The sequence below is a fragment of the Athene noctua genome, chromosome 2 (genome assembly GCF_965140245.1).
Source record: "Athene noctua chromosome 2, bAthNoc1.hap1.1, whole genome shotgun sequence".
In the NCBI taxonomy this organism is placed as follows: domain Eukaryota; kingdom Metazoa; phylum Chordata; class Aves; order Strigiformes; family Strigidae; genus Athene; species Athene noctua.
In genome coordinates, this window is record NC_134038.1 from 21,995,119 (window position 1) to 22,019,657 (window position 24,539).

Below are 24,539 nucleotides of genomic sequence, written 5' to 3' on the forward strand. Positions count from 1 at the left end.
AACATGCTCATGTTCAAATGCATTTCCTCTAACCTTTTTTAAATGTGACCCATAAGACTATTCTCATTTTTCCATATGCCTTTTGATGGAAGGAAACATGCTTAGACATTTATAAAAAACCCACAGATATCCAAATTACAACAACAAATTACCTTCTCACTTCATTCTGCCTCTTAATGATGCTACCAAGAATTTTATAGAGGGAAATTATAAGCTGTAATTGTAAAAAGCTGTTAAAACTGAAGGAAAACGATAGCTGAAGTTGTTTGGATAGCTTATATTAAATGTTTCATAAAAATACGTCTGCGTACAAACAGGGAGTTCTGCACTAGCACAGCTTAAAAAGTTAAGAGAGTTTCTCCAAGCAAGACAGAATGTTAAATTCTCAAAAAGCTCAATTTGAGGATGATTTCTGGGAAGTTGGTTCTGTTCTTTACAGACAATATTAACTGCTCTTGACTTCATCAAAAACTGTATTTTTAATCGCACCAAGGTCTATTTAGAAATGCACTGTGTTTAAATCCATAAGTACTTAGAAAGCCCTTGTTGATCTATCTGCTAATTTAAAAGCAAATCTAGAAGTTGAGATGCCTAGAAATTTTTAAATAAATAATTCAAACTCAGAATAATTCAGTGTATTTAGATACTGTAATTCTAGTATTCATTTATGTAAAAAAAATATATATAAAATACCTTTATTTTCAAAAGCTAAGTGTTTTAAGAGTATTACCTCATAACATATGGGTTGCATTTGTGGTCTTACAAAGTTAAAACTGGCTAGATCACCAGGCTTAAAGGGCTTCTATCAAACCCAAGTGGAGTTCATCTCTTAAAGTTATCCCTTATGGGTCAGTATGCTTAATGTTTTCATTATTAACGGTTTGATCAACTATGAAATGGTATCAAATCGGTAGGAGCTGCTGAGACTGGAGGGCAAGGATGCTACTCAGAGGAGACCTGGAGAGGTGGGTTGTCAGAAACATGAAGTTCAATAAAGACAAATCCTAATTTCTGCATTTGGGATAGATTAATCTCATGCACCAGTACAGGCTGGGGAGCAATGAACTGAAAAAGAGCTTTGCTATAAAGGACCAGGCAGTCCTGCTGAACAAGGTGAGCATCAATCAGCAGTGTGCTCTTGCAGCAGCAAGGGCCAACCACATCCTTGGACAAAAGCAAGAGTCCAGACAGCAGTCTGAGGTGATTATTCCCCTCTATTCAGTAATAGTGAGACCACATCTTAAGTACTATGTCCAGTCTAGGGCTCTCCAGTACAAGACAGACAGAGTGTTTTGGAGTGAGTCCAGCAGAGGACCACAAGACCACCAAGGGGCTACAGCAAGGGAAAGTCAAGAGAGCTGGATGTCCAGTTTTAAGAAGAGTTCTTCCTGCTGTCTTCAAATGCTTAATGGGAGGGTAGAGAGGAGACAAAGCCATACTCTTCTTGGAGGTGTGCAAAGATAGGATAAGAGGCAGTGGAAACAAGACACAGCAAAGGAAATTTTGATTAAATATTAGCAAAAAAGAGTAGACAGTGATGGTAGTCAAACTGTAGTACTGGTTGCTAAAAGAGATTGTGGAATCTCCATCCTTGAAGATATTTTAAAAGTTGACTGGGAACCTGATCTAAATGGGTTCTGGTTTGTGTAGGAGGTTGAACTAAATGATCTCTGGAGGTCCCTTTCCACACAAAACATTCTATGTTTTTATTCACAGTTCAAAACGCATTATGGAAAATAATCACCCACTTGGTTAGTTCTGAGTTAACCATTCAAAAAGTATACTTCAGACTTAATACAAGTATTCAGGTATTTTTGTTAACATCATGGCCCTGTTATATAAGTCTCACATGTTCACTGAAGTAGCTGGGCCTATGCCAGTATAAACTAACAAATAATTAGATCTCACACTTCAGAAAAGTATTAGACCTTCAGTTTTATATGCAGAATTTTTCACAGTACAGTCTGCCATCAATTTAAACAAGTCCTCATTGTGTAATTTTTTTTCATTGTATGAATCTGCTTTTCAAATTTGTCCTTTTAATCTAGAGCTAAATCTCCCTTCACTTCTTAAAATCTGCAAAGATAATGAGGAAGTATCTGGGAGAAACAGATACATGTTTCCCTCTTAAAAACTTACCACTAACTCATTCCAGTATAGGTATTTGAGTGTTTAGAAATTCATACGGCAAAAGAATTTATTTTATCTCCTTTTCATCAATTCTAAAGGCATACAGACAACTTTGCTAACATGCAAATTTAATGGCAAAGACACTTGGTTTCATCTTTACATTCAGACTTAAGGTTCTAATGGCATTATAACAAGAAAAGCTAGAGGAAAATACTATTAACATCCACAGAGCTGTTCATCTGCTTTGCTTTCTTTCACAACGGCAAGAAATGGAAGAAGCAAGATTAAAGCCCAGAGTATGGATATCATTTTAGAGCTATTCAAATACAGAGAAGCTAAATGATCATACCTCAGCTGTACACGCCTATTGCAACTCGTGTTTCACTTCCCAAATATACTGGATTTAAAACAGAGCAGACTGCAGTTTTGATAACATCTGCTACAACAAATAACAAAAAAAAAAGAGTGTGAAGTCTGATGAATGTTTAAACAGAACATTTTTTATGGATCAGCTAAATCTTTTCTGCTTTTTAATTAAAAGTAAAGAAAATGGAACTTAATTATCCTGTAAAGATTAGCTTGTGGGCATCTTCCTGTAAATTACTTCTAATTGAAAGCAAATTGTCAAGTGACATTCAAAGTACTGTCCTTTAAAACACAGCTGTTCTATTGCTGATTTCAGTACATTACAGTGCTTTCTTGTTACAGTAAGGCATATTTGAATATTTTAACAATTTGACTGGTTTTGTATGGATTTTCATTTAGTATATCTTAATCACATTCCCTCCTCCAAAAATCAGAAGAAATATTAGCTACCTTATTGTAACAAATATCCTAAAGTAATTTCTCTTTGCCTTTCATTATAAAGCTTATCGGTTAACCACTGATTAGCACATGGCATGGGTAACCAACCAGTTCCAACTGGTAGTCTTTTACCTAGCCTGCTCGCTAGATCATTCTTACTGCTGGGAGCCAATTCACTAGCAAAACCATTTTAAATATTTGAAGCAATTTCAAGTAGTTTTATTGTATCAGCTACAAACTGACAGTTTACATAATATTTCTTTTAGTTATTTATAAATGTATAAATTCTTGTGACAATATTTGATATACTGTTATAGTAGATCATTAATATTCAAGAGCAAGATAAAACTATCAAACATCAATATAAGTTTATCAAACATATTCAATTGTTTTGATAAACCCCTTAAATGTGACATCGTTCCACTTTGAACTGCAACTTCAACCCAAAAACCTGTTACTGTCTCTTATTAAATCTTCCTTGAGATGGAACGATTTCATTTGGATGGATTAGATTTCAGCCTTCTCCTTGCACATGTGCTCATCTACTCCAGGAAAAAGTAATTTGATCCTATAACCATAAACAAAGCCAAAAATAAACAGAGGTGAATTTCACATTTCTACAAAAATTACTGTAACATTTGGTATTTCTAGTGTGATCATCCCACTTTCACAAGCTTTACTGTCTCCAAGACTGAATTTACACACTTCTCTGTGGCAGTGAAAATAGATTCTTAAAACTCTGATATGAAAAGTGTAATGCTTTCAGAGCATTAGGCTTGAAAAGCATGTCTACAGCTGAAAAGGAGTGGCTTAAGAAGTGTGCTTGGACACATTTGGTTTAGGTGGCAAGAAGTACTACTTGCATGTTAGAGCTGAGACAGTAGCACAGTTGCGCGGTTTGCTGGCACAAGGCTGATGGGTGGGCTTGAATCCCCAGATGTGGGAGAGATGCTGGAAGAGACTGCTCAGGGTATCATTTGTTTTTTCTCAGAACCAGCTGCACATGCAGCTGAGCCATTTTTTAAGGAAATGGTGATATCACTAGGGGCCTGCTGCTTATGAACCACTCACAATATTTCCCCACCTCTTTTTATCTCCAGAATGTATGATACATGCCTTGTGGCTCTCAGCCAAATTCAGACTCATGTGTGTGCTTCAAAGGATTAACGTTTGAAAGGAATTTATAAACATGCAATGTCATCACTGGATTTGGGGAAAATTACTCATTTCTCTTACTTTAGTATAGAGTTGTAAATATTACCCCAAAATAATTATAAGAAAAATTTAAAAGCACAATTTTAATAAGATCTTAATTATATTTTAATTTATTATCTTTGGTATCCAGTATATTTTTAAAAGCAGTGATTTTCAATCTCATCTGCAGATTCTACTAGAATAACATCCCACATGATCAGCAGCTGGTGTCAGCCACAAGAACACAGCTAATGTCCTCACAACCATTGTGCAGTGTAAACACTGCAGTAGTCATCTGGTACAAGAAGATGAAAAACCATTGATTACTTGTTCTTTGAGGTTAAATTTCAAAATCTAAGATACAGCAAAATAGACTACTAGTAGTTTTTTTCATGTTCTCTAAAGAACAGTGGAAATCAAAACCAATAAAGATTTATGCAAGTAACAAAATTAATACCTTAGTGAAATTAGAACACTAGGAGAGTTAATTTTTGCCATGGTGTAGCTATTGAGGCTCTTTACTGCCTCCGAGACCTTGAGAAAAACACATGTGCTACCAGGGTATGCCTTAGCAACCTCATCAACACAGTCTACGGGCTATGCCAATAAACTTCTCCATAGGTTACAGTATCTAGTAGAAGATACGCACAATACAGTACTGAAGCTGAGCCTACAAATCATTTAAGATCATTACTCTCCTAAAAAAAATCCCAAGAAGATCACCTCAACTTAATATGCCCTTCTGACATTTCCACTCCAACATTTCTTTTTTTTTTCCCCCTTTTTCAATGTGATACCCAAAACGACACATCCAGTGCAGTGCTCTGAAAGTGCTGATAGGGGGAAGCAGAAGCTGGACTTTGTGACTACAACAATCTATCCTTTTTTTTATGTTTTAATTTATAAATATCCGGTTTGTTTCTGCAGTAGTGTTCTGCATATTCCTTTGGCAAGACAGCTAGGCATTACTTTTTTTCCTGACATCAACCATGAAAAGAAGACAGGAGACTGATAATGCACATTAAAGGGACTGAGGTCCTCAAAAGTTTCACAGAGAGGCCTTTTAGGACCTAAGAGGAAATACCCTTTCTTAAGAGATGTTAAAACAAAAAGTAACAACAATAACAACAAAGCAAAACCCACAAAACACAAGAGAACAAAATCTACACGCACCTCAATAAGACCAACATGCCTGCCACCAAGCTACAGATAATCTTGGCCTATAAGGAGATTTAGGAATGACAAAAAAATTATCTGAGAAATCATTCAAACCTGAGGGAAGAGGTGAGGTATTGAGAAGATTCCCAATATATGTACCACCAATGGTCAAAAGTAGCACAGCAAATTTGTATATAAGTGGTGCCTGAGTAGCTGAATGTGTCCCATTTAACACAGGATTTAGCCAGACACATTTTACCATCTATATTTAAACTTTTCCTAAGGAGCATTCCATCATTCTGCTTCACTGAAAAATTAAAATAAAACATTTAAAATATTTGAAACAAAATTAAAACTTAAGACTGGAGCATCATTTGTCTATAAGCCAATCATATCCACTTAGGAAAATTAATTTACTCTTTTTTTTTTTTGCTATTACTTACAGGGCCAACAGCAAATCACACAGCAAAGCCAAATAAACATACTGTTTTCAGGAACCCTTATTCAATGCAGTAGTAAGGAGAAGGTAAATTCCACAGATCTATTACACCTAGTATTGGCCCTTCCTTCTCACTGAAGATTACAAATTTATGGCTATTTCTTCCCTTTTCACAGGGGAGTCTTTACTATGCATATCAATTAATCTATAAAAATATGAATAATTCTATTACTATTATTACAGCTATTATCATTCTCATACATTACTTGAATTACAATGCTATTTTAGGAACATTAACAGGCTTACAAAATCATAAAAATATTTTTTTACTTTCAGTAAACTGAAACTGGAATTCTTTATGCTATTACACTATTTCCTGAATAGCACAGAGCTATATCACTTACTGTGGAAGACTATCAGCAGACATGAACAGGTGACCGTTCTTGAACATATCATAGATTCCATAAGCAAGCACCAAGCTCTGTCTTACAAGGTACAACAGACTTTGCCACAGAGTTCTATCCGCTGCTCCCATTTTAGTGAAAGAAACGATTGAGGCCTTTGATCACTGCAGGAAGCAGCAGATTTTAAAAAGGCAGATATTAAATGTTTTCCACAGTTCCTCCTATTCAGACATCAAAAACATATAAATCACGAGCAGAAACAACACAGAGCTTCCAAAATCTGAAGCATGTCATTTTTCAGTAAAATCTACAAGTACAGTAGTTTTGATAAACAAAAGGTAGGGACTAAAACCAAGAACTTTCCAATTTGGATTTGATGATCCAGACAGTATTTTTGGTATATTTATCCTGCCTAAGACAGTAGCATAGCACTAAGGAACGTGCAAACCTTAAATGCCTCTTTTCATTAAAGCCAGATAATCGAAATCACTGTCTCATATATAAAAATGCATTGATAAATGATTTCACATACAATTCTGCTTCTGAAAGAAAATAAAACCTACAAATTAGGGCATGTCTGTTGCAACTTGGTATCCCCCCATATGATTAAGATATCAGTGCTAACAAACAAAATTATTCAATGTTCTATCGTAGTGCGAGAAGAAAGAGGAAAGTATCTCCCCCCCCAGTCATTCTCAAAATTCAGTAAGAAATATAAGAACCTAAAACTTCGCTTAGTTTCTTCAGAGTAGCCTGTCTGCAATCCTCCTAATATTAATGGACTTAGTGCACATATACATACACGCACACTGCTTCTGACATGTCTAATTTCTGCATTTGAAAAACGGAGGATAAAACTGCTGATACACAAGGATGAACAGTTACTCACTCCTTATCCTAAGGGAGCTCATGAGAAGATGCTTCCCTTTGTGGCTTCATGCAAATGAGAATTTGAATATTTGAGAAAAAATGTAATGTAATTACATTATTAAATACATTCCAGTTTTACATATGCAAAAATTGGTAAATTCTATTTAGCTGAAATATCTGGCTCTTGTTCAATTTTTTTTGAACAATATAAAGTGGAAGTACATTTAAAACATATAGGGGTGACATTTTTCCTCTGACTTATTCATGAGGGGGATACAGAGAAAAGATACACATTATGATACTTAAGATTTCACTTCTATTTCAAAACTGAAGTCATGTCACCTGCAGCATCTAATTACTGGCTACATCCTGATATTTACATCATTACTAGGTGTCCAACACAATGTAACAACATAGTTCAAACTATTTGTTTCTTTGGAAAGTTATCTTCTTTGTTACAGAAGAAAACAAAAGCCCTCAAGTGAGCTCTTCAGAGAATAAAAACGTATTGATATCAAGTAATTATTATAAATTAAATAGAATATAATTATTTTATTTCTACATATGGTTTTGGCTTGGTTTTTTAACATGATCCACAATAGCAGGATTGTCTCTGTAAAAACTTAGCTTAATTAATTTTAAGATAGCATTAAACAGAAATTTCAACTGGATGGGTAGACATAATCTGAAATTCAGATTATCCTTCACAAAGTCTTTCTTTCTATAGAACTCTAATATGCCCTTACAGGAGATTTGTACCCAATAAATTCTTACAGGCATTTTCACATCCACTCCTACACTGTAGACAAAAGGTGTAACAGGTTGCAGTATGGCAAACTATATGCTAATTCTCAGACTTGAGGCTGAAACAGAATCAGAATATCCTCCATATGGACTGTGGGGGATCCTACTCTAACTTCCACAAATTGCCAAAGAGAAAATATTTGTTTTCAATGTTCCTACACAGATCATATAACTTAGTTACAAAGTAAAAATAAAAATTTAGCAGCACAAAATAAAAAATTGTGATCAGAGTTCCTCAGTGTCAGTTTCCAAATACATACATGTAACGCATAGGGAAATTACTGAGCATCTGAGAACATTAAAAAGAAAATTAAGAAAAATATAATAATAATAATAATTTGGATTATACCTGCTTCCAGAGCTATTATTAATTGCAATAAGTTTGTATTATCATGATATCTTCATTATAGACAAAGGTCTGCTTCTTCAAAGAAAATATTGTTTATGCTATCAAGTTTAAACATGTGCATATTCACAATTCTCTTAACATGAGGTAGGTTTTTGCTACATAAACCACTATTTACACAGATATTCCCCATACTTTTAAACACACATCCAGGCTGCCTTAAGAATGTTCTTTTCAAATATTCGAGTTTTCACATGATTCACCTCTCTGACTCAGCTATGACTGATGGGCTATGTGAAGAAACAGATACATACAGCAAAGAACCATGAGGGAATCCTTCCCCTCTTGGAAGGATTTACATTCACAGATGAAATTTGTATGTGCTCTTTCTAGAAATGTAAAAGTACTCAGTTTTGTCAGAGTCTCAAATACAAGAATAGCAAAGGATACAACTCACATAAAAACACTCTGTGTGTGTGTATATAAACACAATGTAACAATTAGAAAATATTTTTCCCAGAGTACGCAAACATCATAAATTCTGATTCTTTAAGGACTGTATATGCATGCTTCCCATTTCATTTAATTTTCTTCCAAAATTACATTCTTTAAGTAATTTTGATCTGTAATATCAAGAAATAACTTCCTTTCGGAAAGATTTTAGGCAAAGCGAACCATGACAAAAATTGCATTTAGTTTATATGCTTTTTTCTCATATGAATAATCTGGAAAAAGATCTTCAGTTTTTTTAATTATTTCTATTTTTTCTTCTAAAAAAAGACTTCTTATACTAAACTAGGTTCTTATATAGTATCTGTCATATAACAATTTAAATGTTCTCCCAATATTTAAGCAGATAACAACTGCTATCACAAACATTGCTTGCTATTGTCCTAAGTAATCACATAAAATAGCATGCAACTGACTTCTCAGAAGTCTGAGTTCTACTGAGCTTTCTCTCTGTTCATGAACACAGTGATTGACAGTTTAAGTAGGACATTTTGATATATGAGGACAGTCTTGAAAGACAAAAAAGTATCCCTGAGTAATTAGACAAACATTCAGTAACTCCAAATTAACATACAATAACAGTCATCCTTCTATATAAGTGGGAATATACATGATGAAAAAAAGTTCAAAATTGGTATCTGTACCTTGAAAGTATGAAGTAAGTGCTTGTAGCAGAAGGATCACCTTTGGAAAGAATAAAAATAAAAGGATAGCTTGCATTCAACATCCCAGCATGTTGTTCTGGGTTCCAGACATTTAAAAAAAAACCCCACACAATACTCACATAAAAAACAAACAAACAAAAAACCCCAACAAAAAACCATATGCACTTCAGAGTTCAACACTGATCTGACTACCAGTCTGATTTTTGGGCGCCTGTTTGCAGATGCGGTAGAGTTATCAATCCGAACAGACACACAATCCGGGTCCAATGTCAGTTCTCCTCATTATGTTAATAGTTAATACATGCAAATGAAAACACTCTAGCAATTTGATTTCTTTGAAGATAGTTTGCATATTGTCTTAGCCATAATGACTGTACACTTCTCTCAGCCTCGATTTATGCAAGGGTAGTTTAGTTCATTTTTATCAGCTCAAGTTCATTTTGGCTGCTACTGGAATGTATGTGTGTGTTTCTTTTTTACCTTTCACCTAATTACCATTCAGGTACCATAAGCAGATTTTTCATGCTATTGGTGTTTTTCTTAATTAAGAAACAAATGAATTCTCCCTAGCAAAAAAGATGGAACAACAGAATAAGATGCCAGAGGCTGATGTTCTGCTTCTTAATTGAAGCTGCTTCATTGTTAGGTGTCTGTTATGAGGGGGCAGAAGTATCATGAGTTTATTGTGAATAGTATAAAAATAAAAGCATAAATAGTACTTTTAACATTACAGATTAATACAGAAATATTAGCTTTACTAGTGTAACTCAACTAAAATGTTCTCCCTTCCTTCAGGAGAGTAAGTTAAGTATAAATTATTCTTCACATTTGGAAAGCCCCAGGTTCTAATCCCAGCCCAGAGTGAATCCTTTCTTTTTCCTTTGTCTATTATCTGCACCCTGCTTGTGTGCTCATGTTGTTCAATTAAGGACGTACCTGAATTTACCAGTGAGAGGAATTTTCTTTCTTTTCCTTCATCCTTTCAGCAAAATAAGTGTCTCTTGCTCTCTCTCTCATTCCTTCACCTCCCCCCGCAACACCCCCCTCCCCCACTCTGTTTCTAAATTGTGCTTTTCTGCTTCCTTTAAATGCTAAGTTTTCCCGAGCAATCAAAACACCACCACCACTAGCACTTGCAGGAAATTCATGACAGTATGCTAGTCAGGACAATATTCCCCTTGTAATTTAACAAGAAATTTAGAACTTCTAAGGATCAAGGCCTCATAGGAAGGTTGCATTCTCCTTTTAACACACAGCCCATATATTAAGGTTCACAAACTCCCTAAACTGCACGGCACGTGCCACAGGAAGAAATTGGGGTTTGAACACAGAGGCTGAGATCACTTGTTCCTAGAGTTTGGAACTGTAACACAAGGTCAAACATCAACCTTAATCACAACAGCTTAAATGCAAAGACCACTACAGACATCTTATTTGTAATGAATATATATTAATTGTGTGTAAAAACTGGAAAGCAAATACCTGACAAGACTTCTGTGAATTTGAGATTAAATCCTACCACTCCTTGTAGACATATAACCTCTATCTGTTTCCACAGGAATTATAAGAATGTAAGAACTACAAAATCAGTATCTCCCCACACCCATAAGAAATTAACTCACTTTTCCATTCAGAGACTTTTCTGTTATGTAAAAGGAAGTGCCAGAAAAAGGATGAAAACAAAAATATTTTTTAGTACAGTATTAACCATAGATCAGTTTCGAGATAACCCATATCAGACTGAAGCAAAGCACTGCATATTGTCATGAAGAAATACAAATCGGTCTGTTGCCAACAGAAATTGATCTTCTACAGAAAATCTTTTTGTATTTTCCCCACCTGCTTTTATGCATGGTTTTGAACACACAAAATGTCAATTTTATTTTCTGTTTAATCAATACTATCGTACAATTGGTTTCATCAATATTAATACTAAATTGATGTACCTGTTGGTGTAAAGTATGTGTCATAAGGCAATGATAGATGTATTTTGAAATGGAAACTATGGAAATGTGTGAGGACTTTTTTCCTCCCACTTCCTTCCTTTGAACATTTGCTGGAGGTTGGTTTTTTTTTTCTCTCAGCCAGAGAAAGCTAGATCTAACACATAAAGTAATTTAACAGTATGCTGCTTCTATTTATAAGCCTTTGCTTTTTCAAAGAAAAATACTATAATTTCAGAATTTTTTCCTCTTAAAATATACAAAGATGCCAAACATCATGAAGAAATTGACGTTTCATTTTTATTCATTTTTTTACTGATTTTATATATGCAATTCCTTAAGCTTAACTGTTCTTGTTTTACACCATTTTCAGTAAGATCATCAAGCCTCGTGTCAGTAGTTTCATTTCACATAGAGCTATAATTACCACTCACCCCCCCTCCAAAAAAAAAAAAAAGCGCTCTGTTGGTATTCTCCATACAGTAAACAACAAACCTTAGCTCTTCACGAACTCCCTCTTTCTGCCTCTCTGCTTCGGTCTGAACTTCGTTTTTCTTCTCAATCAGTCTCTGACCTCCTCACATGGTGTCCCTGCCAAATTCTTGGCATTGGAAGTGAGGGGGAAGAGGCCATACCATAAGCGTGTTGATAATGAGGAGATAGAAATAGAAAACCAGCTGGATTGTCCTAATAAAGTATGTCTGGGATTCAGAGACACAACAACTCCCTGTTCAGGTCACTGTTCAGCATTTTAACCCTTTGCGTTCCAGTTTGACCTTTCACTGATCTCCATTAAATTATTAAATTAACATTTAATATGAAATTGTACTTGAAAAATTCACTTTGATATCAATGAAACCTATGACCTGCTTCTGTCTAACTGTATTTTAATTATATCATTTTCGCCTGAGACATGCAAGTCAGTCCTGAAAGATTTTTTGCTCATTGTTTTTCTCCTTTTCTGTTATCTTAAAAATGCCAGTACTGTCATATTTGATTTTTGTTCTTTTGCTGAAGTATGTTTTGGCTGACTGATGCAGTTTAACAGCTTTCTAAATCTCTAAGTTACTATTTTCTCTTTACATCAGTTATTAAGCACTGGAAATAAAACTGGTGCTAATACACACAAAAAAACCTAGCCACCATTAATTTAGCTACCTTGGTGAACCTTCAGTGCTAAGAAATCCCTATTAAAGCTGACTTGAATCAATCTTTTACAGTATCACACTCCAGGAGTTCCCCATGAAGCCCTCATATTCATTTATAGCAGTGATAAGACCTTGATCTCTAGTAAAAAGTAAAATCAACAAGGGAGAAAAATAAATTTCGTGAGTTTGTTTTTGCTTTAGTCACACTTCACATCTTTTTCACAGAGCATTATCAAGTAAAAAGGGCACAGCCCCAATGCCTTAAAAGTCATAAACAGGGCGGACAAAACAGCTCTTGTCACTAAGCTTATTTGCTCTTGTTATACATTCTCCAATGACTGGTTGCACAAAACAAATGCAGAATGCCAGATATAACACAACCATGAAGGACAGTCCTCGATTTCTTGAAAATTTGCCATTGATTCCAATATGGCACAACTTCAGAAACCTTTCTGAAGAATTTTAGTTACTCATTTAGAAAAGTATTCTGAAACTGCTTATAGAAATTGTGAATCAAAATTTGTAATTTCTCAGCTGTTTGGAGACAGCAGTACTGTATCTGATGATGCATTTTTTACAAAACAACACAAATCAAACCACACTTGAAAAATGGCTGACACCACTAATGCACTGTAGGGGGATTGTTTTTCACTCTAGAAATATTCTTCAAAAAACAAAAATAATAACTAATTTGCATATAATAAAACAAATTTAGTTCTTAACACTTATATTAATGAAGAAGAGGCAATAAAGCACTGGCATTCAATTCTTAGGAAAGTATTTCCTCTTAGGTAATACATATAAATACATAACAATAGTTATATTTCCAATCCCTCAGTCACAGCCAGCAGAATACTGAGAACAACTTTTTCAGTTCATTTCTATTTATTGGCAATTTTTAAAAGTGCTTCGGAGGTCAAGTGGGATGACTGAGAAGCAGTATGTTTTCCCAAATTTACCATTCCCAGATTTACACCATTTACCCAAACAATAATCACTAACTTCTTCCCATGTGCCAAGTGCAACAAGTGTGTATAAGGTTTAGCCTAATTACTCCATATAGTGAATTGAGGAAGGGCCATGTGGCGCTACTTTTACACAATTTTTGTTAACTCAGCAAACTATTTTGGAGTCCCTTTAGCTGTACAGGCAGATCAGTTATGTATATTTGAGATCTATTTATTTCTCATATATATTTATTGAGAATGTTAATGTCAAAGATCTGGCAATCTCTTCTTGAGCCTCACTTTCCTTTATTAGAATGATTTGATCAAGGCGACAGATTCCATCTTCCTTTTTTATTAAGAGGTATTTCTACAACTAGCAAACTTTACTGTAGAGATGAGCAAGGTTAAAAGTACTCCAAAAACTGTACTGCATCAGGCAGAACAGGTCTCAAAGGCCCTGGGTTTTATTCCAGGCTCTACCAGTACCTGCCTGATAAGTAATTTCATATTTCATACTATTTTGTGCAAAATGCAGAACATTTAACACACACTTTCCTGAAGTTCCTCTAACAAGATGCCTAATACTTAAGCATCAAAATACAGACATCAGAGGTGCCAACAACACTTCTTAACACTTCACATACAACTGCAATCACATAATTCAAGTATCAAAATATATTTGAATGTAAAATCTATCAAAGCTATCAATAATTATGACTTACAGAGTTTCAGTGTTCCTGTATATAGTAAAAACAAGTTCTACGCTCTTCTCCCCCAAAAGAAGAAAGAAAAGGAAGGGGAAAAAAAGGTATTGCAAAGCCTTAAATTCCCTGGGTTCAGTTATTTCCTTCTCTCTGCCCTTGAATGAACAAACAGTGCTTCCTTCTTCTTAATGCTTCCCTTCTAAGAAGAGATCAAATTCCCATCAATTTTTTGAGCCTTTTCTCATGTTTAACAGCATTCAAGTTATCCTTCACAAAAACTGAAATATAATATAAATAAGCAAGAATACAACAACAAATATTCAACATCTTACATGAGAACAACTTATAATGTAAAAGCTAAAGCACAAAACCCAGGACTTTTTGTGAAAAATTTAAAAACAGTGAAAGAAAAGCAAATGACGACATATGTGAAAAATATTGTTCTAGGAAAAATTCAATCAGAACTAAATAAAGTGTTGTGTGATAGCTCAGTTCCCATAAATAAAATGTATTTTCACTGAATCTTCTATTTTTTAAAAACTTGAGAACAAACATCATCACTCACTTCCATGCAAAACTTTTTATCCCTGTCATTTTTATTTCATCTCTCTGCTCATTCCTTATAAAGGTCATTTACAGAAATTCAAAATCCTTTATTTATAATCTTGGGTTTTTTTAATCACTTCTATTAGCAAAATGATTCATGATTTTTATACATACAGTCCAGTTTTCCATAATACACATTCTTTCTTTGAAATATACTGTTATACATTCTGGTATATTATAAATCAGAGCTATATTAAGCAATTAGGCATACACTGAAGTTGCATCATCCTTAAGGCAGAAAAAAATGCTCACCAGACTTGGCACTGGTCTTTGTTGATTGTTGGGTTTTTTTAAGAACGATTTGTCTGGGCATAATAGTCTGTATAAAAATGACTGGCATCTTAAAATCACTCAGTGTAAAACATCTGATATGTATGAAAGAGGAGGTTTTGGCAAAGCAGTTCAAAATTGCAGAACTTGGGATAACAACCTAGGAGAGAGAAACTGTGTACGATTGTGCCTGTAACAGTGTAACATTAAAATCTAAGACACAGAGCCTATTTCCAAGACAAAACTCCACACCATTAGCAGCAGCTTAATAAAACCGGCACAGCATACTCTTCAAGTTCAGAGGTTTCATTGTAGCTCCCCCTATATATGATCTTGCTATAAAGTAAGATTTTAATCTGAAATGAAGTATTTCTGCAGGTCTTTTGGAAGGCAGAAAGGAAAATATTCTAAGAGCTATACTTGGCTATTTTAACACGCATTAAAGTCCAAGGTATATAACACATTTATATTAAACACGCGTGGAAATTTCCAGTAAAAGGAGGATAACGGTATAGCTTAATGACAGAAATGGGCATGAAAATCTGGATGCTATCCTGCTAATCCTGATAGCACCAGTCAGGGCATATGATTAACTGATTTCAGCAAAAGTTGTAGGTGTTGAGAATCTTAATATCAGGCATCAGGATCTAATGCAAAAAACACCAAACCAAAACAAAAAAAACCCTATGGATCAAAAAGTATGGACCATAGTAGGAAATCTAAAAACTTTCATTTTCCGTTACTGAAATTGAGGTAATATTTCCAGAATTTGTGTGTTTCAAGGGGTCTGTTTAAGACACAGCATACAAGATTACTTGAAGAATTCAAAAATAATTACTTCACAATTTCAAGCTATTTGCTTATGAATAATATCTTTACCTATAGCATTTTTTCTTCAAATAAAATAAGTGTATATTAAATTGCTGCTATACATCATTACAAGCCTCAATTCATACTAATTCTCACATATATTATTTAAATAAACATGAGTGTATATATGTAAGTATAATTTTAATGGATTTTTAAAAGAGATGTTGTTAGAAATAGTTCTCACGTTCAGATTAGTAGGCAAAACACTTTCATACATGCAGACACACAAAACTTCCTATTTAATTTGTGACTATTTAATTGTAGAGATTTTTTCTTTCTGACATGACCTGTTATAAAGATGGTTATTCAGATAATTTCTTGCAAATATGATCTGCTATTAAAGAATCATGTATTAGTTTAGTTTTTGGTTCACCACAGATAATAATAGTGAAGCCTTTAAAAAGATGCCAAATAATACCATCTGCATCTTGGTACTTTTAGTAACAGGAACATCTGTCCACTAAGAAATGGATAAAAACTAGCAAACTGATTTTGAAGCATTTTAAAATGTTTTTCTTACATCAAATCAATATTTTAATAATAAATGTAATTAGTCATCACCATTTTTTATGGTTTTTAACATTTCTGCAAATAAAATCCATATCACAGCACAACTCAGCATTCCAGTAAATAGCATTCTGCAAGAATGTGGGGCTAGATTAACATAAAACTGTACCAATTTAAACATAAAATACAAGCCAAAACTGTAATTATTTTCCTGATGACATCACATGAATGTGTATTCTCAGAAGGTTTTTCCATGAATGCAAAAGTGGGGTTTTAGTTTCAAAGATGAGTGCATCCGTGCAAACAAGGTGTGAGTCTTCTCTTACACAGGTACTGCATGGTGTAATGCGTACCATACCACAAATGACTCTCATGACTTGAAACAATTTAAACACAGCAAGACTAAAACTCGAAATTTTTTTTCTCATTTGTCTTATAATGCAAAGGCCATACCTTTGAAAGCAATGGTTCGACTGACAACCGATGCTGAAAAACAAATTTAGCAAGAACTTGGTGGTATAAGAATTCCATACATGAATTTCCCCTTCTTTCATGGAAATGAAAACTTCTGAACCAACAGTCAAAGAACGTCAAAACGAATGTCAGACTAATCAGACCAGTCATAACATCCCCAAAGCACACAACCTCTTAAATGAGATTTCCTAAACTGCAGGACTAATCATTAAATTACACAGTCTAGCTGGTCTAAGTAGCTGATGGTTACTGTCCATTTTTAAGAATTACTGATCTTGATTATTTGGGCTACATGAGGGATTTTTCCCCTTTTTGATTCACCAACACAATTTTCTTCTTCGTATAATTAAAGGGGTCTCAGCTGTATACTCTATAGATGTAAAACTCCTAAACGGGTAATAAAGCAGGCTACCGTTCCTGGTCAGACACAAGTATCATACTTTGAGGAAAAGTCTAATAAAGCTATCTTCATTTTTATTAAGCATAAAATTACATTTGGAAAAACTTCAGTACAAGACATACAGTAAAGAACTTATTCTGTGATGTACCATGTTTGTCAAAGAAACACACCTGAAAATCTGAACGCTATCTATCTGCAATTTATAAATGGGCTTTTACAGTTTATTTCAGACCACCTGTAGCAACGATGTGAGAGCTCAGCATAACAATGTATGAAAATCCAACGGAACTCTGATGCTAAAGGGATGCACCATGATATTAATAAAAATGGAAGAAGCTCTTAAACACTTCCACAGTCTTGCCTTAAATCTGCATTCGTAAATACTTCTCCAAGCCTTGATTTATGTGGTTTAAAACATGTTTTTAACATACACTCAGGAGGCTTACAAAATAGCCAGAATAAAACTGTGTATTTCTTGACTAAGACCTTTTTTTATTATTTCTTAAATTAAACAGGTCTCCAGAGATTAGACAGTAGGAAAACAATCTTTCTTGAAGTATAACTAATCACTGTTCAAATGACCACCAGTTCACCTACACTGATCACTTATTACTGGGAGCACTCCAGGTTACACTACAGGTTCTTTCATACTGCATTCCAGCTATACTATCAGCAATACAGCACCTTGCAGAATTCATCTTACTGATATTAAGCCAGAAGCATTAGCTGAGACCCAACTGTCCTTTGGAGATGTGACCCTTAAAACTCAGAGAAAAGCGATACATTATAAAGGATTTCTAGAGAGTATCAAACTGTCCAAAAATCTAAATTCAAATCCAAGCTGTCCAAATTCCAATTCTGTGGCAGTTGTACACATTTTCATGGCTGCATTGAAAATCTTTTTCATTTAAAAGCTATTATGTCTTGGTTTTCATTTACACATTCTTTTTTCCCCTTCTGTGACTATTACACAGCGCGCTAATTGTAAATGTGCTCTGAAAAAAAAACCTCACGTCAAACCCCATAAACACTCAGCTGTTCACAGTATAGTCACAGATTGATAAATAATCTCTGGTTCACAAAAATACCCTTCACATAAATTTATTTCAATTATACTTAAGTATACCATGGTAATTGCTCTTAATCTAAGTGAAAAACACATACTTCTGTATATGAGGTACAGTGTGCTTTCCTGTACATAACGGATCACAGAATAACTATTTCACAAACTGAAATTAATTTATCCACAGAGTTTCATTACAGTCCCTCAATACATACGTTACAAAAATCTCACTGCAGCTACAGTGACAAATTTACTGTGGAAACCATTTTTAAAAATCTGCATGTTTATAAATCAGGTAATGCTTTAAATTATGATGTTTTAAGTAAATACAGAAAATAAATAGCAAAAAATGGCTATTTCTGTAATTCACTTGTCCAACGGGTATAGTTGCTCTGTTTTCATTCCCTTCTCTCACAATTTACAGCCTTATTTTTGGATTAATACTGACCCGATTACTTGGTCTTTCAATGGACCATGAAAAGTTAAGTCTTGTAACTAAAGAAAAACATAATCCAATACCCCACCTTGTGGGAACCCCGCACTGCCTGACACTATACAGAAACCGACCTTTTTGTCCTTCAGACTTGCCTACCAGGCCCCATCTTCTATCGCAAAAGCCAAATCATCTGATCCCAAACTAACTGTCAACTGCTTGTGATGGTGGGGAAGCCAGACATCAATCAATCAGTTTTTATCAGAGCCACTCTTCGTTTTTCTGTTGTGCTCATCTTATCATCTGACCCAGTTGTAGCCCTGACTTCAGAAGCTTAAGTAACTTGATGACAAAATATGCGTCTGTTTGTCCAAGATGCACATTGTTAAGGAGTGCACTTGTATTTTTAGCAACTAGCTAATATTTTTTCCAGAGAAACTGTCAAACATTTGAGATTTTTCTCAGTTCTTAAGTTTTTTAGTGTTCACTGAAATACCATGAGCATTTTTGGAACAACTATCAAGCAAGTTTTGTTTTTTAAAAAAACAGAAATATATATGCATTTTCATTTTAAAATGAGGCAGTTTCCTTAAAAACTGAAGTTATTTGCAAGCCAATGGTTTCTCAGTATTACATCCTACCCACATACACAGTGCCATTCAATTGTACTCCAACATTGTTTGTATGAATATGGATTACTGACACATTAAAACCACCCAAAACCAACAGTACTTCTATGGACACAGATTTTCTTTTCCGCATCCTACAGAACTAGAGCATTTTGTTTACATCCATTCTGAAATGGACAAAGTATAATTAGCAGATACAATACTCAAATACCTATGTAATTGAAAGCTTTCAAAAATTATCTGTTACTGCTTCCAGAATTCTTTTCATACATGTTTATTAACTGAAGACATATTACAAGGTAGGGGGAAGTGGGGGCAGTTTTTTAAAAAAAACTACTGCAACTTCAGCTTTGATAATTTTACCATTGTCTTCGCTCATTTCACAACTGTGTCAAAGTTCCATACATGTTACAGATGGTTCATTTTCTTTGCATAAAGCTGCATAAAATGTATTATGAAAGACCTTAGTGTACTTCTTCAAAACTTTTCAGAGAAAGAATCTTTATTGCCATCTAATATGAAGCCTGAATTTGAGAGTGAAAAGTGAAGACAAAACCTAAGGAGCTATAGAATAAATGCATAATTTCAAGTAGATCTGACAATGTATTTGCAATTTTTTTTCCATATATTATAAACATTAACCTTCACACCTGATAATAGAAATATAATCAAGTATTAAATAGCAGGGTACTAATGATGATCCCAGTTACAGGAGTAAAACACTACACTTCCTTTGAGGCTTGTGCTGCAACTACAGAAGTAAAAATAGTATCACCCTCTACAGAATTTCTTCTTGGCCTAAATGAACACCTCCATGTATCATCAGAAAAAGTACTTTCAAGATTATTCCATTTCAGCAGAGAAAATCTTTACAATAGACACATGAAGAGACTTCTCTCACCATATTTGGGTCTATGAGGAATTTCTTATTTTACAGTACAATTCATTCTGTTCTCATTAAAAATCACTTTTCAATAATGATTCCAAGTGTGTTTAAGAAGTAATTACATTTTTCTATATCATTTTTGACACAAAAATATGTAGACTTTTACTTCTCATAGATAATACAAAAAGGAACATGTATGGCACAGGGGGCAAAACCAGAACTATGGAATTCCTGTGAACATAATGGAAACACTTCATTTAAATCTAGTCCCTATTCTACTCTACATTCTATTTTTACATCCACCAAACCGTTACATACCATTTGTGGTTGTGTGTATTTTTAAACACCTATCCTATAAACATTTGCATATTCATTTTAACTATTATCATCAACAGGACTGTTTCTATGAATGAAGTTAAAGAGTATGTTCCTTAAGTTTGTCATACAATATTTTCATACCTTCCAAAAAGGGTTAGACAGATAGTTAACACAGTAAAATGTAAAAAATGAAAATGTAGCAGTGTTTTACTGCAGTTGGTATTAATACTTTATTATTTGGAAAGGAAAAATGGAAAAGTGTCTGAATTCAAAAAGATTTTTACTGTCCTCTGTTAATACTGAATCTAAGGTAAAAAGATCGAGTACAGTAAAAACGGCAAGTGACATACAGTTATATCAGCTCATCAAAGACTGAAGCTTCATGTCTAGTTGTCTGGAAGAACAAGGCAACATCACTCTAACTCATCTATGTGAGTGCAGAGTAACGTATGAGAAGAGTTTATAAACATATGTCTGAGTAACGCACTAACTACTAAAGCATTGTTATTTTTGATTGTTACCAAATTGTATTCACTCTGTAAATCTACTGCAATTGAACAAACCTTGATTACAAAAGTTCTAAAAAATGACACAGTAGTACTCAAAAAATAAGAAGGTTAAAGGTCACACTCTAGCTTTATTTACACACTTTCAGTAAAGAAATTGCATGAATATAAATACAGATCAAATAAGCGAATAAGCCTTGCACCAAATTAGCTCTATAAAAATAAAAGGTGTCTGAGGATTACTAATAAAAACACCATCTCACCTCCTAAACATTTTAAAATCCTAGCTAATTCTTCAAAATATTAAAAAAAATAGCATTTACAAAAGTTGACAATGTTACATAACACTCTTCTTCAACATATGAAATATAGGACATACGAAAAAATAGAAGATAGATGGAAAATAACCAGGCTAAGATTTATTCAACATCTGTAATAGGAAGACAGGAACATTTTTTGCTTACTACAGTTTTTTTAAACTATTTTCATGATTATGATTACACAAATAATAGAGGAGCTGTTAAAATATAACTGAAGATTGTATATATCAAACTAAATCCCTTTTTCTTTTTTAAAAAAAGAAAAATCTACTGTGACAACCGCCTGCATCTGCTACCAACTCATGATGGCATTACCCTTTCAAAGCATTAGATAAAACTGAATAATCAATGAGAAATGTCAATACCAAGAAGTGATTCCTTCTGCAGTGTAAGCTTTATGCATGCACTTGGGTTTTGTTTGGTTGAGGATTTTTGGTTTTTTTTTTTTTGTTTTTTTTTTTTACAAGGACTCTTCTTCAATATTGCAAATATACTGAATTGCTCTTATTACATCTGGGATTTCCTAAACCAATATTTATCTGCATCAGTAAGACACACAGACTTTCTGTTACTTCACACCCTAGGAATAAAAAAAAAATTACTATCTAATCAATGTCTAGGAGGCAAGCATACTGATACTCTTAATTTATGTCTCAAATACAGCATGTCCTAAAAAACTATCAAACAAACAAATACACATATACATATACATTTACAAACAACTGGATAAAGAAAGTGCACTTGTTTCTCAAAGGAAAACTTGTGCTTGTAATCGTTAAGTCTTTAAAGCTCTCAGAACAAGATTACACCATGCTATGACTATATATACTAAGAAGTCTCAGGTGCATTGTCTAAGATGAGAACTTCTAAGAAGCACTTAAGAATATAGAAAAAGGGAGCTGTGACATGATAAAACAGTATTATCAATATTTTATTATCACAAGCTCATGAGATAATTGTATCAACTTATAAAAATAACTGTAACCAGACTGTAGCGTTCAGATTTTCCATGATGTCTATTTGCCACTAATTCAGGAGTGAATGGAACAGTGATATTACTTCTCTAGACTTCTCAGACACTTTTTTGAAAAACCTCTTAAGGAAGAATGAATAATAAAATACATTCCTTCTACAGATTCTTATTCTATGTTTCTGCACTAATTCCATACTTATTTTTAACTAACTGGAAAAAATTCTAACCATTGCACGGGAGAAGTAATATTACTGCATAAATGATACAGAATTTCCATACTTTCACTTTAAAACCCGTTTGTCCAATGCACAAATTACTAAACTGTAAATAATCCTGACTACACAATTCTCCTCTACCATTGTGTCATCTCAAAAAGACAATCCGACAATAATGGTAATGACACCCTCTCAGACAAGCCTGTGGGCATTAATATTTAAATCTTACCTATCCCTTGTGATTGGAATTCAGCCTCTATTCACAAACAAAAACCAAATCAATGTTCTTAGAGTTCAAACTAGATCCCTAAACAGTTTGCCACTCTCCATGCACAGATAAGATAAACTTTCTTTGACCCAAGAGATGAAGTTGCCATGACGATCAGAGAGTCCACTTTCTATATTGATATTTTGCTGATGTAACAACAAATAGAACCAGATCCTACTGCTGATAATGGTGATTAATTAATACTAATATTGATCCCTACAAGCAAGAGACAAGGCTATTAACTTGAAGCCTGAAAAGTCAATTGTTACCTGTGGCAGAGATACTAGCAGCTGATTCTGAAACATAGTAAACAAATACGCTATCTTTATGCTAATATCTTTAAAGGGGAACATCCCTTACTCAAGCAGAGTAATTTTTCACAATTCAAACCCATTATTTTAATTAAATCTTCTCATCTGCATCCAAAGAGGAGAAACGAACTTCAAGATTTCCAACAGAAGCTATGCAAAATGGTACAAACTGAATACCTGTAACATGGAGTTCTAAAAGCACACTTGAACGACACAGTGCAAAGAAAGCTTAAGCGGACTTTTTTAAAGAATACATAATATACAAGTGGTAGGATTTTGAATTAAAATTGCGAATGTACATTTATCTAGTAGGAGGCCTATTTGGTCCTTCATTTGAATAGAGAAAAAGAATAAAAATCCACAGGTGAAAGCCTCACTGTGAAGATGACATCCTTGAAGGCACATCCATGCAAATCAAAGAGCAAAACTGGCTTCACCTATCGTTTACTTTACAGGCTATATTTAAATTAACTGCAGTTATATCTTTGTGTTAGAATGATTGCCCACAAACTAAATTTGAGACGTACATACTGCTAAAATACCTCATCAAGAATCTCTCATATTCTTTCTTTGCCCTCTTTAGAAACATATTTTAAAAATCACAAAAATTGTATGTATATAACGTGAAAGGAAAAAGCTTCTCTTTTTTTTAAGAAAAAAAAAAAAAAAAAGAAAAATCTTGTCCATCTTATAATTTGCTATAGTCATCTTACCAAGCAAAGTTGAACAGTTTCTTTCTGACTTAAGAAATGGTGATTTGATCGAAGAACGGCTTTTACTAGTACGCTGTATGACTTTACAGCAAGTTTTCTTATTAGTGAGCTACCTCTGTAGCACTTGTGATGTATATTTTATGTTTAATGGAAAGAATTGGCACTACTGATGGATAGCTTGGTTTCCTCCTCACTTCATTAAACAGAGCCCTATACTAATCTTTACATTAGCTATTACACAGCTAACAAAAATAGGAATTAGTAGATACCAGGAAAAAAATAAATCCAATTGCATTGGTTTCCCTCTCAGCTGAATGTCTTTAAAATATTTACATTTCTGTTCATACATTACTGCAAATATATATACCGTTTTAATATGTGGTGTGAATATCCTGCAACATAAAGATCGATTATTTGCAATGAATTAATACTCGTTCTCAGAAAACTAAAAATCATCATTCATGATTCATACTCAAGAGGTACAGGCAGCTGCTTACCTACTGCTTTGCTTTGATTAAACTGAAAGCATTTTAAGTGCCTTTAATGTGCTACAGTGCAATTTAAAGGAGAGTACAAAGTGAAACTCTGTCAGAGAAGAAAAATGTCTATTTTTTAAAAAAGATAAAGATAGAAAATTCTTCCTTTCCTATCCTACTTTAGCAATGAGACGTGTAAAGCTATCCGTGGGTTGTATTTTACGTTAATTTGGAA

At 33.9% G+C, this 24,539-nt stretch overlaps 1 protein-coding gene across 4 annotated transcripts in view; it reads right to left on the reverse strand.

The window, feature by feature from the left end:
* Positions 1–24,539, reverse strand: part of ZFPM2 (zinc finger protein, FOG family member 2) — a 315,049-nt gene that overhangs the window by 285,011 nt on the left and 5,499 nt on the right. Inside the window, exon 1 of one of the 4 annotated variants that reach the window (XM_074898549.1) lies at positions 11,763–11,806. The exons of 2 other annotated variants lie outside the window; for them this stretch is intronic. The gene's annotated coding sequence lies outside the window, so the exon portion shown is untranslated. Of the gene's footprint in view, positions 1–11,762; positions 11,807–24,539 lie in introns of those variants that run through there. One more of the 4 variants, XM_074898550.1, reaches the window with a different exon arrangement.